Consider the following 17,814-nt stretch of genomic DNA (forward strand, 5'->3'; position numbering starts at 1 on the left):
TGAGGTCTTGTTTTCTGCAGGAGGAGTTGATGTTTTTACTGGTACTATTTTCTTGGACATCACATTTTTCAATCGCTTCCATTACTATGTTCTGAGATGTATGAGTTTTTATTTCTCTGCTGATGGAGCTGTATGGCAGCTTGTATTTTGCGGGAATAGATGATGTTTTCAATGAAAAAAGAGGATATGATTTGAATTTTTAGATTCTTAAATACTTTTGACATCATTTTGTAGTCCCCATAGGGGACTTGAAACCGCTTATGTTAGAGATGAGCAGATCTTTTGAATTTCAAATTTAAGTACTTTGCCGATCTTCCCCAAAAGATTTGAGTTGCAGCAAATAAATTCACTCGAATTTCAATACTTGAATGCTTGTAAAATACACTTGGTAAACACAGAGAGAGAGAAAGAGAGGACCCCGCTAACCTTAATAGCTTACATTCTCCAAGAGAGAGAGAGAGAGGACCCCACTGACCTAAATAGCTTAAATTATCCAAGAGAGAGAGAGGACCCCACTGACTTTAATAGTTTAAATTCTCCAAAAAGAGAGAGAGGACCCCACTGACCTTAATAGCTTAAATATTCCAAGAGAGAGGGAGGATCCCACTGATCTTAATAGCTTAAATTCTCCAAGAGATAGAGAACGAGAGAGAGAGGACCCAACCGACCTTAATAGCTTAAATTCTCCAAGAGAGACAGAGGACCCCACTCACCTTAATAGTTTAAATTCTCTGAAAGAGAGAGAGAGGACCCCACTGACCTTAATAGCTTAAATTCTCCAAGAAAGAGAGGACCACACTGACCTTAATAGCTTAAATTCTCCAAGAGAAACAGAGGACCCCACTGATTTTAATAGCTTAAATTCTCCAATAGAGAGAGAGATGATCTCACTGACCTTAATAGCTTAAATTCTGAGAGAGAGAGAGGACCATACTGACCATAAGAGCTTACACTCTACAGGAGATAGAGAGGACACCACTGACCTTAATAGCTTAAATTCTCAAAGAGAGAGAGAGAGAGGACCCCACTGATCTTAATAGCTTTTATTCTCCAAGAGAAAGAGAGGACCCCACTGATCTTAATAGCTTAAATTCTCCAAGAGAGAGAGAGGACCCCACTGATCTTAATAGCTTTTATTCTCCAAGAGAGAGAGAGGACACCACTGATCTTAATAGCTTTTATTCTCCAAGAGAGAGAGAGGACCCCACTGACCTTAATAGCTTAAATTCTCAGAGAGAGCGAGAGAGAGGACCCCCACTGACCTTAATAGCTTAAATTTTCCAAGAGAGAGAGAGAGGACCCTACTGACCTTAATAGCTTAAATTCTCCGAGAGAGAGAGAGAGAGAGGACCCCACTGACCTAAATAGCTTAAATTATCAGAGAGAGAAAGAGAGGACCCCATTGACCTTAATATCTTAAATTTTCCAAGAGAGAGGACCCCACTGACCTTAATAGCTTAAATTCTCCAAGAGAGAGAGGACCCCCTGACCTTAATAGCTTAAATTGTCTGAGAGAGAGAGGACCGCATTGACCTTAGTAGCTTAAATTCTCTTAGCGAGAGAGAGAGGACCCCACTGACCTTAATAGCTTAAATTCTCCGAGAGAGAGAGAAACAGGACCCCACTGACCTTAATAGCTTAAATTCTCCGAGAGAGAGAGTGAGAGAGAGAAAGAGGACCCCACTGAGCTTAATAGCTTTAATTCTCAGAGAGAGAGAGAGGACCCCACTGACCTTAATAGCTTAAATTCTCCAAGAGAGAGAGAGAGGACCCCACTGACCTTAATAGCTTAAATTCTCCAAGAGAGAGAGGACCCCCTGACCTTAATAGCTTAAATTGTCTGAGAGAGAGAGAGAGGACCGCATTGACCTTAGTAGCTTAAATTCTCTTAGAGAGAGAGAGAGGACCCCACTGACCTTAATAGCTTAAATTCTCCGAGAGAGAGCGAAACAGGACCCCACTGACCTTAATAGCTTAAATTCTCCAAGAGAGAGAGAGTGAGAGAGAGAAAGAGGACCCCACTGAGCTTAATAGCTTTAATTCTCAGAGAGAGAGAGAGAGAACCCCGCTAACCTTAATAGCTTAAATTCTCCGAGAGAGAAACAGGACCCCACTGACCTTAATAGCTTAAATTCTCCGAGAGAGAGAGGGAGAAAGAGGACCCCACTGGCCTTAATAGCTTAAATTCTCTAGGGGAAGAGAGCGAGGACCCTTCTGACCTTAATAGCTTAAATTCTCCAAGAGAGAGAGGACCCTGCTGACCTTAATAGATAAATTCTCCAGGAGAGAGAGAGGACCCCACTAACCTTAATAGCTTAAATTCTCCAGAAGAGAGAGAGGACCCCCTGACCTTAATAGCTTAAATTCTCCAGAAGAGAGAGAGGACCCCCTGACCTTAATAGCTTGTCCTATATTGAGAAGGTAATAAAAATTTATTTCCATTATTGCAAGAGATCACTTTTCCAAGTTGGTTCAGTGGAGATCCAACTGCTGAGACTCCCAAGAATAATGAAAACTGGGCTGCAAAGTGCTTCATTGGTCAGAAGAGGTAACCCCGCATATTACTGCCTCATTTTTTGTCAATGGGACTGCCATAAAAAGTCAAGTGCTATCCCTAGCAGTGCCATAGAGGAGGAATAGAGTGGTGGCACACATGCAGCACCACCGCTCCATTATTATGGTACATTTTAGAGCTCTGTTCTCAGGATCCCGATCTATCTGCAAGTTATCACCTCTCTTTTGGCTAAGAGATCATTTAAAATAATGGGAAATGTCTCCCTTTTTTTCTATCTTTACTGCCCTCATTCTGTATCTAAATGTGCTCTTCTGAAGCCAAATGCCTCAGTTGCCTTCCCGGGGTTCTAAGGCCTGTTTCACACTTCAGTTTTCTGGCGTCAGTCAAAATCCGTCGTTAGCAGGAAAAAAAAGGATCCTACGGATTTGCCTGGCGGATCCGTCTTTTTCCCCATAGACTTATATTAGCGACGGATAGGTGTCCGTCGGCCAGAAAAAAACGTCAATAGGAACGTTTTTTGTCTCGGTCGAAAAGCCTGACAGTGACGGATCCGTCGCCGTCCGTCGTCTGCTAGAATGGACGCCTATGGGCATATGACAGAATCCGTCGCTTGATTCCGTTTTTTCAAACTAAGCATGCCCAGAGCAATTTCTCTTCAATTAATTTAACCCCAAAAGCCATTCACTGAAAAGTCTCATTCTTTCTCTCTCTCAGTATCCGTTTTTTCAACACTGACGGATTGCGAATGATTCTAAAAGACTGAAGTGTGAAACAAGCCTTAACACTGGGTGTAACGGAAGTTTTAAGTATTTTACTCAAAATAAGGCGTATATTTATTACAATTAGCTCCATTTTTTGGTTAATGGGAAGAATTTACCCTAAAATATAACATGTTGTCTTTGGGCATCATTCTGTTTTATGGACTGAAAGACAAAACTAGAAAATCAAAGACAAATAATGGTTTTATATGTGTTTTTATTAAAAAGGAAAAAGGTCAAAACGTTGCAGAGAAGACAGAATAAAACTACTGAAGTGCATCTATAGTGATTTTTATTCACAAAAACCACAGATACCAACCATAAAGACCCTATTTCCATATGGTGTGAACAAATTTAACCCCTTCCCGACATGTCCAAATTTTTCTCTTTTGCATTTTTGCTTTTTCCTCCCCATCTTCCAAAATATTTTGATTGTGTCACCATTTTCTGAGACCGTAAGGTTTTTTTTTTTTTCGGGTGATAGAGCTGGGTGAGGTCTTGTTTTTTTCGGGGCGAAACAATGTTTTTATTGGTACCATTTTGAGATAGATACAACATTTTGATCGCTTCTTAGAGCATTGAATGTAGTTTTGCGGCAACCAAAAAATGCAATTTTGACATCTTTGTATTATTTACTGTTTAGGTTCATTATTTTTAGATTTTTATACATTGGACTTTCATGTACGAGGTGATACCACATGCGTGTATTTTTTTTTATCTATGTTTTTAATGGGGAAAAAGAAGGGTGATTTGAACTTTTATTGGGGGTTTTTTAAAACTTTTTTTTTTGTTACTTTTCACGGTATGTGTTAGTCCCCTTAGGGGACTTTAACCTGTGATCCTCTAATTGCTTGTGATATACAATACTGCTGTATATAGTAAAAATCATGGTCTCCTTTGCAGTCCAGCTACAGGCTGGATTTAAAAGGAGCTATACGGTGACAGGCATGGAACCCCCGTTTGTCATATACCAACCCATCAGTACCCCACTATCACGTCATTGGGCATCAATGGGCGCACAGAGTGGTACGTCCCCCATGTCTGTGTGCTATAAAAGCCGTTAACAATCGTGGGCAGAGCTTCCATCCATTCGCCGCTGTTAGAGGCGGAACTTTGATGTGTGCCAAGTATTTGCCAGGTATGGGGCGGGATCACAATATTTGTTTATGTATGGCGGATGTCGGTAAGAGGTTAAACAAATGATACCTATAAGAAACCCAAACAGTGCCATTGTCACCCTCAACAAAATTTGAACAATTATATCAAAATCATATAGTACAAAAACAAACAATAAGTGAAACAAAGCAGAGAAAATCTTAATTTTTAAAAGGGGTATCGTAGATCTAGAAAATGATTAAAGGGGAAAAGAAAAAAGCTACTATAATAAAAAGTTTTACTGATCTGGTAAATTCCCACATTGGCCCAAATTCATCATTGTTGTTTTGTTTTTTTAAAGTAATTTGCGCTTTTTTAGTGTCTTTAGTACATGCATCTTATTTTTTATATATTTTGTGCCATTTTGCAAGTTGTTTTTTTAAGCTATTTTTTTTTTCAAAAAACTTTGCTTATCCAGATGTTTTAGACAGATTCATCAAATGCCACTTTTCTCAAAGGTCACAATTTTTTTTTTTCTTATTGGCTCATCTCATCCCAGTTCTTGCTGTAGTAAGGTTTCTGGCAAACAATTTAGACAAACGAGTAACTTTTTAAGGGATTATTTGTGCTAAAAGGTAGCTAACAAATTAAATTCTGGCGGGGACTTGGGGGCACAACAGCAACTGGATAGTGAGCCGGGACTTAGTAGCAAGGAGTCCCCGAAGCAGGCTACAGCTCTCTGCCGTACAAGTAAAGTTCATAGGAACATCGGACAGAAGGAAATCCAGTGTAACTCAGTACTAGGAGTTCTTCACTCAAAGGCGCTATAAGGAGACGTTCATAAAGACACATGTTGGCGGAGTGTTGGAAAGGAGTATTCCATTTGGCCTGGAGGTTGACTGAGTCCCTGACCCGGAGGACACGGCGCGGAGGCAGGCACCTGTTTGTACACAGACTGTGAGTAAAGCTTTGGATCTACATGCCCTGGTGTCCTCCACTTATTCCAGCACCAACCTGCCCAGCACTGCTGCATCCCTTGCGCCAGACACTACACCATCTACGTATCACTTCACTTACACTGCCCTGTGACTACAGCCCTGCCTGTGGAGGGCTATAACATCACTGCTGCACCACACCATCTGTCCCAGAGGATCTGTCTGCAGCGTCGGCTTACATCTCCATTGCCGAACACCACAGGTGGCGTCACGAATAACTTATAAACTTTCACCACCACAAGCACACTGAAACAACCCCCTTTTATAATGGGCACCCAGGGCCATGGGCCGGGTCACAGCTGCCGTGACATCTCCCATTGAAGCTCATCGGGCCCGGTACCGAGTACCCCACAGCAGTGGGTGTGAGGGCGTCCCACATCTAAATCCAGGATTGTGGGAAGAAGGAGCGTGGATTAATGTATGAGCTGGAGGAATAGGATGAGATGGTGGTAAGAGGGTTTTGGGAGGGGAACAAACCATTAGATGAGGCCCACAATATGGCCCACCTCTGCCATAATATTGCAACTCATGAGGCTGATGGCTGTCCCAACGGTGATGAAAGAGGCCAACAGTGCGCCCATGACTGAAAGGGGCAGGTACACTTCTCCCACCAACTGATGGGACACTCTGATGTCCTGACTGGTCATCTGGTGTATTGTGTGGGAGCTGGTGGTGGTGCTGCTGGATTACCTGCTTCCAGTCACTGCAGCTGAGGCAGAGGCATGCAAAGGTGGTTCTGGTCTGAAAGCTACCTCTTTTCCAGGAATTTTTAAACCACTTAAGGGTCATTCGGTACAGTAGAAGCAGGCACCACAATTTTGAGGACAGACCTAGCTCGCACCTTGACTGTCCTGGGAATGTCCCACTTAAAACTTGCCCGGCTGCAGCCAAATTCCACATCTCCATCTTCTGTATCCATGTGCAGGGGAAGTGATGTAGTGGTAAATGGGGTCACCTTGAAGGTGTGCCCAAAGGCAGCGTAGATGCGCTGCTCTGGACTTTGGAATTCTTCCTGTGGCTGGTCAACTTCTCCCGGTGGTGTAGTTCCTTTTTGTGAACACTTTTGACCTAGCTTCTGAATTTGGGCTCCCTCTGGTGGTTGCTGATGGTAATGGAGCTGATCTGGCTGACAGAAGTCAATCACCTGAGGATGATGATTGGAGGTCAGGTGTTACAGACTGGAGAGATTTAAGTGAGCAACCTTCTGTTAGTTGTTACCGGTGATTTAGTTTGCTTCCTGAGCATTTTGGAAGTCTGCTTGCCTCCTGCTCTATGCTGCATCTTTCAGATAAGTTTTTGTCTTCTTGAATCCTTTTTGCATTTTGATTCATTTTGCTTTTCTCTGATTTTTGCTTTGCTGGTGTGAGTTCAGCTTGGTTCCCTGCTGGGACCTGTTTCACATGCCACAGCTTATGTCAGTCTTTCCCCTGTTATATCAGTATCTTTGTTTTGCGTCCAGTTAACACCAGAGTTCTGATTTAGTGGGGGAGAGGTCGTGTGGCCTTAGTATTTTTGCATATCAGACGTGTTGGTTTTTTGCGTGATTGCAGATAGTATCCTTTCTTGTCCTGTTCTATCTAGACAGTTTGGGCCCCATCATTTGCTTACTCCATTTTCTGACAAAAGAGAAGACTGAGAGGAGACTTAATAGCTGTCTACAAATATCTAAAGGGCTGTCACATTGTAGAAGGATCAACTTTATTCTCATTTGCACAAGGAAAGACTAGAAGCAATGGGATGAAACTGAATGGGAGGAGACACAGATTAGATATTAGAAAAAACTTTTTGACAGTTAGAGTGATCAATGAGTGGAACAAGCTGCCACGAGAAGTGGTGAGTTCTCCTTCAATGGAAGTCTTCAAACAGAGGCTGGACAGACATCTGACTGGGATGATTTAGCGAATCCTGCTTTGAGCAGGGGGTTGGACCAGATGGCCCAGGAGGTCCCTTCCAACTCTACGATTCTATGATTCTATACTGTGTTTTGTGCCTCATCTTGTCTCACCGGCAATATATGTTTGGGGGCTATCTATTCCCTTGGGGTTCTACTCTGGGCAGTTTAGCTTTCTCATTTCTCTCTTTAGGCTAAGTTAATTCTTTGGCTGTGCCCAGGCGTCTAGGGTATCGTAGGTACAGCCCATGGCTAATTCTAGTTGTGTCGTCAGTTTAGGGGTCTGCAATCCGCAGAGCTACCAACCTCTCTGTTTATCTGGTTACCTAGCCTATTCACATGCTATCCTCCTCGGTTACCTAATCAAAACAGTTCCTGCCTCCTCTTGCTCCTTCCCAGCCAGAGCCAACACCTCGAATTCCAAGCATGTGTCCCTTCTTGTGCTTAGTGATCTGAAGGGGAGAAAATGAATCACTATAAAAACATTGTTAGCACGTTGCACCAAACCAATAAGTACATAGCAACTAAAAGAACTTAAGGACGCTGATAAATATCTGGGTCTAGAAATTGTAACTTGTCCAGGTATAAATAAGGCTTTTTATTCAAGGGCACAGAACCCCATTTGGCGAACTGCTGCTGCTTGCAGCGGTATTGGTCACCGTAGCTCAGCCACCTTCTGGTCACATCAGTCACTGCAAATAAACAAAAAATAAAAATACAGCAATCTATAAAGATGAGTTTGGACTACTGTCTCTTGTGTTTTGCACAGACAAAGTTTGTGGTCCACTGGGTAAAAATGGGAAATCACTGAACATGTCCCCTTTATTTATTTATCTAAGTTATAAGTGCAACTTTGAACTGTCTTGTTGTTTTGCTTTTTATGTCTATTTTATTTGGCCGATTTATATGTTTGGCTGAATGTTTTCAATGCACAATGCAATGAATAAAAGCCGTACTTATTGAGTGCTTCTTAAACTTCTGGTTCTTGGTCCTCATAATTTGGGAACAGTCTGGTTCTTTTGCGTTCTGTGCATAAAAAAATCAGACACTATATGGATTGTCCGTGTGGAGTCCGTTTTTATTCTTACACCAATAGACTTGTATTGGCGAGTCTCATTTGATACACATGGCCAAATATTGATCTATCTCGATGTCCAATGTATCCCAGAGATAAGACATGTCTGTCAGCGTCTTTCTCATAGAGAACACAGGAGAACTCAGCTGAACAAGCACTCCCATGTATGGGAGATCTGGACGAGTTTGCTGCCATAATTCAGATGACATCCATGTAATGTGTATAGCAGCCTTGGTTTTCATCTTGGAACTCTGCCAGGCAGGTCGTTTTTGTCCAATCTCTTCTTATGGTGGAGTCATGAACACTGACCTTAACAGATGCAAGTGAGGCATGCAGCTATTTGATGTTGTTGTGGGGTCTTTTGTGACCTCTTGAATGAGTTATTGCTGCATATCTGGGGTAATTTTGGTTGGCTTGACACTCCTGGGATGGTTCACCATTGTTCCATGTTTTCGCCATGTGTGGATAATGGCACCCACTGTGATTTACTATAGTCTGAAAGCTTTAGAAATGGCTTTATAACCTTATCCAGACTAATAGATCTTAATTACTTTGTTTGGATCATGTCAGGATGTCTAGCTTTTGAGGAAATTTTTGTCTACTGAACTTCGCAAGGCAGGTCCTATTTAAGTGATTTCTTGATTGAGAATAGGTGTGGCAATAATCAGGTCTTGGTGTGGCTAGGAAAATTAATCTATGCTTCCCAAAGATATGATAAACCACAGGACTTGATAAGTACAGGCAGGCATGACAGTAATACTGGAAAACACGGCAGGTGTAGACAGGTACGGCTGGCATGCAGACTGACACGGCAGGTGCAGGCAGGTATAGCTGGTATACATACCGGCACGCCTGATATACAGGCAAGCAGGTGCTAGCAAGTACGGCTGAAATACATTCAGGCAGGTGCTGGCGGGCACGGCTGGAATACAGGGACACAAGGCAAGTACTGGCAGATAGGTACAGGACAGGTAAACTGACTGATGGGTACTGGGACCTGACAACTAGCAAGCGTGCAGACAACTGACTTGGGACATTGCACAGGCAGCTCCATTCAGGTGGAGGTGCTTTAAATAATAATAAGTCTCCCACAGGGCTGTGGAGTTGGAGTCATGGAGTCGGTGTCCATTTTGGTAGAGTCGGAGTTGGAGTCTGTATAAAATGGACCAACTCCGACTCCTAAAATGCATAATAAATTGGGTCCAGTAGTTCAGTGCAGGATGTGCTGTAAATGTTTTCAGAATAATTTGGGAATGATATGAAATGTCTTATAAATGTCTGTTCTGTTCCTGATCTAAGAATGGTATAGAATGGTAATTCTAGAAAATTGGAACTGCATTGCTGCCATAGAAAGTGCATAGAAAATGAGTAAGTGCTATTTTATGTACATATGGAATTTTGGAAAATTGGAACTGCAATAATGCTATAGGAAAATTTACAGTAAAAATAAGGTACTTAGCGCATAATTTGACCAATGTATATGAGCCCAACTGCCACCATCAAGGCGCACCATATAGTCGGTTCCCTGTCCTGATAAGACACCTGTTGGACTAAAAACCCTACAATTTATGAGGTAGGGAGGAACCAGCTGAAGGGAATGGGTGTAGAAGTTGCACTTTATGTACATGCTCAGTAGTGAGGCAATGCTGTGGAGTTGGAGTCTTGGAGTAGGAGTTGGAAGTTAGGGAAATTGAGGAGTTAGAGTAAGTGGTTTGGTTTACTGACTCCACAGTCCTGGACTCTCCCAACCATTGGCTGGAGATGCTTTAGGATGGCGCACACTGTCCCCTCAAGAAGGAGGAAGCGCGCACTCTCAGCATAGTGCCCAGGATCTGCGAGCCATGCACAGACCCTAGGCAACAGCTGGAGTAGGAAAAAGAGTGGGATGGACGCCGTGGTGGTGAGAGAGTTGGCGTCCTTGCCGGGGAAGGGGGAAGCATGCAGGGACGCCGATGCTATAATCTGTTAAAGCACAAAAAAGTGGCCACTGACATTTTGTTCAATGGCTGCTTGTTTAGTTATTCCCCATTATTGGGAATCACCTCAATCCCCAACTTTGGATAAATGGTCTCAGGAGATGACCCGTCTACATAAAATAGAAGACCGAACTGACGAATTTAATGACCCAAATGACAAATTTTTCATGGATTCTCTTTTTGGATTCCCCTGAGTTTCATTTAAGGGCCCGTTACGCATAGCGATATCGCTAGCAATATCGCTATAACGTCACTGGTTTAGTGATGTTCTAGCGATATTGCTAGCGATGTCGCTATGTCTGATACTTACCTCCGACCGGCTCCCCCGCTGGTTATCGCTGATCGCGCGAGAATGTCCTGGACCATTTCTCGTCGGCCACTTCCTGTTGGGCTTCCTGTGGCGACGACGAGCGACGCGTGGAGGCGGGCGGGAGGACGTCAGGATCGTCTGACAGGTAAGTAGCGACTGCCGAGCGCTGCTATGTTGCTGGTGAGACCTGCCTGTGTGGCAGCTCACTAGCGACTACTTAGCGATGCACCAGCGATCCTGATCGGGTCATATCGTGGTCGGGATCGCTGGTGCATCGCTAATTGTAACAGTACCCTTACTCTTTACTGATACCCCAGCAGGTGGCACCTAGAGAGATAAAGATACCCCCCACACACACTTTTTCTATATTTTCTTCTCTCCTTGCTTCTTTGGTAGCTTTCTCTGTTTTGTAATGTTTCAAGATATGGAACATACCTTTTCTTTCTCCCTTTCTACTACTTTAAGGCTTTGAGTTGTGATCTTGGATTAAAACTGAATTATATATAATGGGGATTCTGAATATTACAATGTCGGACCTATTGGGTGTAAACTCATACAGTAATACCTTATATGCGATTTGTGAGATTGAATATAGCTTACGTCATTGTAGGTTCTTCCTTATAGTCTGCTTTAACGAAATCTGTATAATATGAAAATCTTTATTAAAAATTGATTAAACATAAAGTCTACATATTCGGCAATATAGGAGTGTACCTAGAAGATCCAGTAACCCAGAATGAACTTTTCAGTGGGATCCCTGCCCCTATTGCACCTCTGATTGGCTTGTCACAAAAGAGATTACTGTGATAATGTTTCAAAAGACAACCTATCGTCAGAAAATGGTGGGATGCCACCTCTACTGCTGTTTTTATTTTTGTCTGGAGTCCTGGGTCCTTCTGCCCTTCGGAATCCAATTGCAGCTATTGTAGCTACAGTAATTGTCCCACTCCTTGGCCATGGGGTCCAACCAGGTTCCTAAGACTTACACAGTAAATTACTTGTAGAAAAGTCATGTATGCCTTTGAGTCGTACAGAGGAATATTGGTCTTATTGGATAAATCTAGTCAATTTTTTTTTAAACTGTAAATTTTTATTAAAGTTTCAGAAAAGATAAGGCTGTATTCACCAGTACAAAACAACACTTTTTACAAACACATATCACGTAAAATAATCATCCCATTATTACTCCAAGTGATTAGAATAAGTATTAATGGGGCCTCTTATCTATACATATATAGCTGATATAATTGTATATGTGCTGAGGTCACAGTGACAATGTTCCATAGCTGACTACAGTGAGGTCACAATTACCGGACAGTTCTAGATGCCGTGTAATGCCTAATTCCTTTGAGGGTTGTTGAAGGCGTTAGAGAGAGAGGATTGCGGCGTTTTGTGAGTGCAAATATGGCAAACAAAAAGCGATATAAGCGTATTATTATGTTTGATTCAGAGAGCAGCAGTGATGATGAGGATTTCCATCAGGTGAGCCGTCACTTCTCTGCGTTAATCTTACATATTACTAATCTATGGTGTATGATGATTTATGTGACGACTTGTTAGATTGCATAACATTGCTGATTCTTAGCTCCTTAATAGCTGATAATGAAGAGTAGTATTCCTGTTTGGGTGTTAGGTCAATAAGCTGCGACCTTAGAAAATCATGAAAGAGTTTATATCCATCTTACTAGACCGTCACTAACAATTATATTACTAAATACTGTATATTATTACTCTTCTATAAGAATAAACTGCATCTTGTAAAAGCCAGAGCTGGCTCCGTGTGATATTTTCATACCCTTACTGATGTTTCTGATGATCAATGTTACATTTGGGGTCTTATATTTAATCTCTTTTTCTAGTCCCATCACAGAAAAAAAAGACCAAGACTTCCAAACTATCAGCTGGAAGGTGGATTAAAAACTGGGATAACACCTATAGACCCAGGTACTGATTCCTAATGCATTCTGGTCCCTGCTAAGTGCCCTAACAATATTGGGTTTACAAGAACAACTTTGCTGGGGATTTTAGGGTTTGCAGCCTCTATATATTTTTATTATTGATGTGTCTCACTCATTGGGACTTGATTACACTGGGCCCCTTCATCAGAAACCTTGTCAAGTCCTAGTAGACCGTTTTAATCATCACTTACTACTGTAAACCATAATAACGGTCTAATATATTCATTTTTCTTTCTTCCTCAGAACTAATAACATCTTTTCCGTCATGTAGCAATGACACCTTCAGGTAGGATGAATCACATCTCCTCCAACTCTGAGCTCAGGTCCCATCGAGAGACATTACGGGGGACAATCACTGTCCTTCATCCCGGATTCTTATAAGACCATGGTGGTTCCTGGGCTCTGAATTATTTCATCTGATCCATTTATATCAATAATTTCCTCCATAATCTCATTCAGTTTTAATATTAGAATTTTCCTCACTGATTCTTATTTCTGTATTTGTTTTCACAGTTCCACCGATGTCATTGTTATTTCTGACGATGACGATTATTCTTGTGGGGAGAAAATATCTGGCAAAAGTAAGGACTAATTAGCCGTGTTTTCTAGACACAACCTAGATTTCTGGTATTTGACACAGTCCATTAATCCATTTTCTGTTCTATGTTATTCACAGGACTCAGCACTTCTGACATCGAGGCTGATGATGCCCCTGAGCAGCGCGGACCTCCAGACAGTGATGATGACGACTGTATCATAATAGAACCATCATCTCCTGTCACTGGTGAGTGTCCAAATCTATGGATTATATCACAATCTATACAGATTACATACATTTCCCCTAAAGATAATCTAACAATAGTAAGGTGCACCTTGACCTGATAGCCAACAAGTGGACACAGGACTTTAAAGTAGAATTGCACATTAATTTCTGGTGCCTTTTTAGCCAAGGACTGCAGATTTTGCTAATCTTTATAAGAATATTATATAGATGCCTTAATGTAAAACTTACCAAAGATGGAAAGATTTTCACTGCTTCATGTTTCCTTCCAGATACAGAATCAACTGAATGCCAGGAGGGATCCACCTCCGAGGAGCAGTAAGTTATGATATACTATAAGCTTAGAAGTGGTGCCCCCTACTGGTGGACATCTTCAGCCATCAGCTCAGTTTACAAAATTCAGCACTTCCACATCTCCTTGTTTTGCACCCCAATCCATGTCAGGGTGTAGTAAATCCTTTCTCTTTGCCCTGTATAACTCCTGGCACCCAATGAAACCTTCCAGCTCGGCTAACATATCAATGATATTGGATTCTTGCATTGACACTTATGGGAGATTTATCTCAGTGCTGATATTTCCACCTGCCAGGACTCATAGCTTATTGCTGGCTGCCCCTATTGTATATGTGCCACTACCTTCTACCATTGGGGTGACTCGATCCTTAATCGGGAAATCCCTTCTAAATTGTAAGGGAAAGGAATGAATCTGTAAATGTAATGTATGTCCTGAGATATGACCAAAGGCATCATCTATGATCTTCTGTTCTTCCAGGCCTATTTGTACCATCCAAGGCTGCTTCCTAGAGGACATCACATCCCTGGCATCTCCATACGTGCAGGACTTTCAGAGCACCAAACACGAGTTGGTTACGAGGCTGTTCAAGCTCTACAACAGCACCGTGTTTGAGAACGAGGTAAAATATTACAATCCCCCGGGTTGTACATCCTCATTTATACTCTGCTATCCGTAACTCCTCATGTAAACATCTGTGTAATAAATCATCAGTAACCTTTGCTATTCCTCCATGTAAATCCACCATTATACTGGTGCAGAAGAGGTAGCTGTCACCTCAGGAGTCTTTAGGACCAGTAGTTATACCTCCCTTTTGTAGTGTCCTAGAAGGGACAGCATTTTCTGCTGATTTTGATTGAATTACAGACTTAATGTATTTTATTTTCTTCATTCCTCATCTTTAGCTTCCTGACTCCAAAATACAATTCACGTGGAGCAAAAGACTCAGGGCAACATGTGCTTACTGCACAAATATCTATAAGGACAGGGAACAGTATTCCACCATCGAACTCTCGGACAAAGTGTGTGACTCCTCAGGTAAGTCTCACATGACAATCATTTGGTAAAAATGTGACATTTTGATAGAATTACTGGGTTGTTAAAGAGAACCTGTCGTGTGAAAAAATGCTATTAGCCTGCCGATATTGGGTTAATCTGCAGATTGACGGCATTCTGAACCTGCCCGGCACTGGCACTTAGCCCTCCTTTGCTGGGAGGAAATGAACTTTATTTTACTCGACAACTTTCGTCATAGGGATGGAACGGTCAAGGGTTCAGTCACCGCTCTGGGTATAGCGCTACAACTGTAACCGTGCCCCCCGGCACCGACTGACAGCCAGGTCTAATTTTAAGCTGCTATCAGTCAGTGACAAGGGATTGTTTACAGACGCCACTTCCTTTACACAGAGCAGTGACTGTACCCGTGTTGGCGGCGCCGCTGTGACTGGAAGCCGAACGCTGCCAGAGGGAATAAAGTTTATTTCCTCCAGGTCTAAGTGCCGGCGTCGGGAAGGTTCAGAGCGCCGTAAACCTGCAGATTAACCCCATATCTGCAGATTAATAGTTAATTTTTTCACATGACAGCTTCCATTTAAGGCAGGATTGAAGTTACTGCAATTTTCATAGCTTCCAAACAAGAGAAACACACACATGCATGGCTATACTATATGCTGTTCACCGGAAGTGATCATTAAAAACCTTGAGGGACCCCTGTTTCCTTAATAGTGAAGGATCCAGAGATAAAAAGTGGATAAAATACACATAAATAGTAACTGCCAGGGCTGCAACTAGAAATTACTGGGACGATGAATCAGAAGAGTCAGCCTGGATGATGGTGAACCTCCAGGTCCTATATCTCCAAAGCTCCAGGGCAAATGTTTATCGAGCCTTTCATATAATATGCCCTAGCAGGTTGGCACGTGTGATGTAAAATATCTTCTTAATTTATAGTAATTATATATTTTCTGTCTTTAGAGCGCCTTAGAGATGCACTGGCACATGAATTGTGCCATGCCGCCTGCTGGCACATTGAGGGAGTTCAAAATGATGGACATGGACAACTCTGGAGATCCTACACGGAAAAGGTCATCCATGTTCACCCCGAATTGCCACCTGTGAGCATGTATCATGCATATGACATTAATTACCCTTACAACTACATGTGTGCAAGGTGTGGATACAAGTAAGGATATATTTTATTTTTACAAAATTATAAAGAAACTACATTAATGCAATCTATTTTCTGCTACCAGGAGATCACTGAAGACTTGAGATCTAATTTTTCATGAATAATCCATTCCCCTTCTCCAGTAACTGATATTTCAGCACTTTCTTGGCTACTAATCCATGTTCTGTCTCCTTAGAGTCGGCCGTTTCAGGAAAATCAGTGAACAGAGAAAATTTTGCCGTAAATGTGGAGGAAAACTTCTCATCCAAAACACCGATTAAGTTGAGGACCATCCATCTCCTTAGATCATACTCCATCCACACCTCATGGGGACCCATATTCCAGATATAAAACCAGAATCTGGAAAAATCCAACATAACCTGGACAAACAAAATCCAGGTGCCACTATCAAACAAAAGCAATTTATTGCTTCCATTACCAAATGTAAGTGTATATGTTCATTGCAGCAGTGTACACAACATTTATACATTAGTCAGTGTCCGGTACATGTAAGGAAACACATATCCTACAGAAACAATGTCTTACATACTCACAGCATTAGAAATGATGGCAGATTAAGATTATTATAAACCAAACCAGTATTAAATGAAATAAGGACTGAGAAGAGGAAATAGACAATTTTCTTATTTTATTCTGGAATGATTTATTTCACATTGAAGTCCTAACATAATCATATCTATAAAGTAATAATTTCCTCAATATACAGTACAAAGTAAGTGTATTACTAAAAAGTTATTCCGACTATCCACATTCACAGAACACCATCAAGGATGAAACTCCTATAAAGATTATGTTCCAGGCCTGCGTGTGTTTCTGAAAGTTATAGATGTGGAGGAAATGTGCTTTCTCTGGGCAGAGGATATGCATAAAACACATATGAATGTGTCACCTGTCCCGGCTCCAGTGCCAGGCAATGCTTCCTCCTACTATGGCTGGCTCCCTCCGTGCTAGTCAAAAAAAGATCCACTGGAAAGTAGCAGTAAGTTATATAAAGTTCTATATTTTTAACAAGGACTTTTATATTAAGTATCAAGACCATAGCTATGACATTAGCTCAGCCATTAGCCTAATTCATACTGCACTCATACTGCACCGGCACTTATTCAGTGTGTTCTGAGAAGGGTCGGTGTTAGGAGCAGGCAGACTAGGCATTTGCCCAGGGCCCCGGCTGCTGATAAAGGCCCACCACACGGCCGCTATGGGGCCCTTGAGTCAGCGCTGCCCTCCACCTCCCCGCATTCCACTATATCAGCATCATGCTGATAACATGATACTGTATGATGGTTCTGTCTTCATCATTGTTCCTCAGCCGGTGTAAAGAGGCCGAGAAACGAGTCAAACTTCAATATTGTTGCTCATGCTCGTCTAGCGGCATTAACTCAGCGCATGTAACTACAACTGAAATGTCTGTGTGATAGTGCAATATATGAGCATTTGGGGCCCCACTTTAAAGTTTTACCCAAGGAGCCACTTTGTCTAAAACTGGCCTTGGTTCTAAGACATTATACCACGCTTACTATATGCTCTTCCATTATTTGCAAACCATGTGTAACATCCATGGCTGCTTCCTAAAAGATATTACATCGTCCACATCTTACATTGTGGATTTCCAGAAGACTAAACACGTTCTGGTAAATTGACTGTTCAAGCTATGGAACGGCACCACGTTTGATAAGAACTTTAAGAAGGTAAAAAAAGCAATCCCTCTAGTTGTACATCCTCATCTATATACTGTAACTCTTCATTTAAGCTTTCATATAAATAAATTATCCATAACCTTTACTATTCCCACATGTAAATGCATATTTATAGAGGTGCAGAGGTACCAGTCACCTTGGGACCTGGTGCCTAAGGGAGTCTTTTGGACCAATACCCACTTTTTTGAGTTTCCTTGAAGGGACTGCGTTTTCTGTTCTGTTTTAGAACAGCAGATATCATTCACTTTGAATGTTCATTCCTCATCTTTAGGTTCCTGGTTCT

This window comes from Dendrobates tinctorius, unplaced genomic scaffold (assembly GCF_039654945.1).
Source record: "Dendrobates tinctorius isolate UK_male_01 unplaced genomic scaffold, ASM3965494v1 ptg000245l, whole genome shotgun sequence".
In the NCBI taxonomy this organism is placed as follows: domain Eukaryota; kingdom Metazoa; phylum Chordata; class Amphibia; order Anura; family Dendrobatidae; genus Dendrobates; species Dendrobates tinctorius.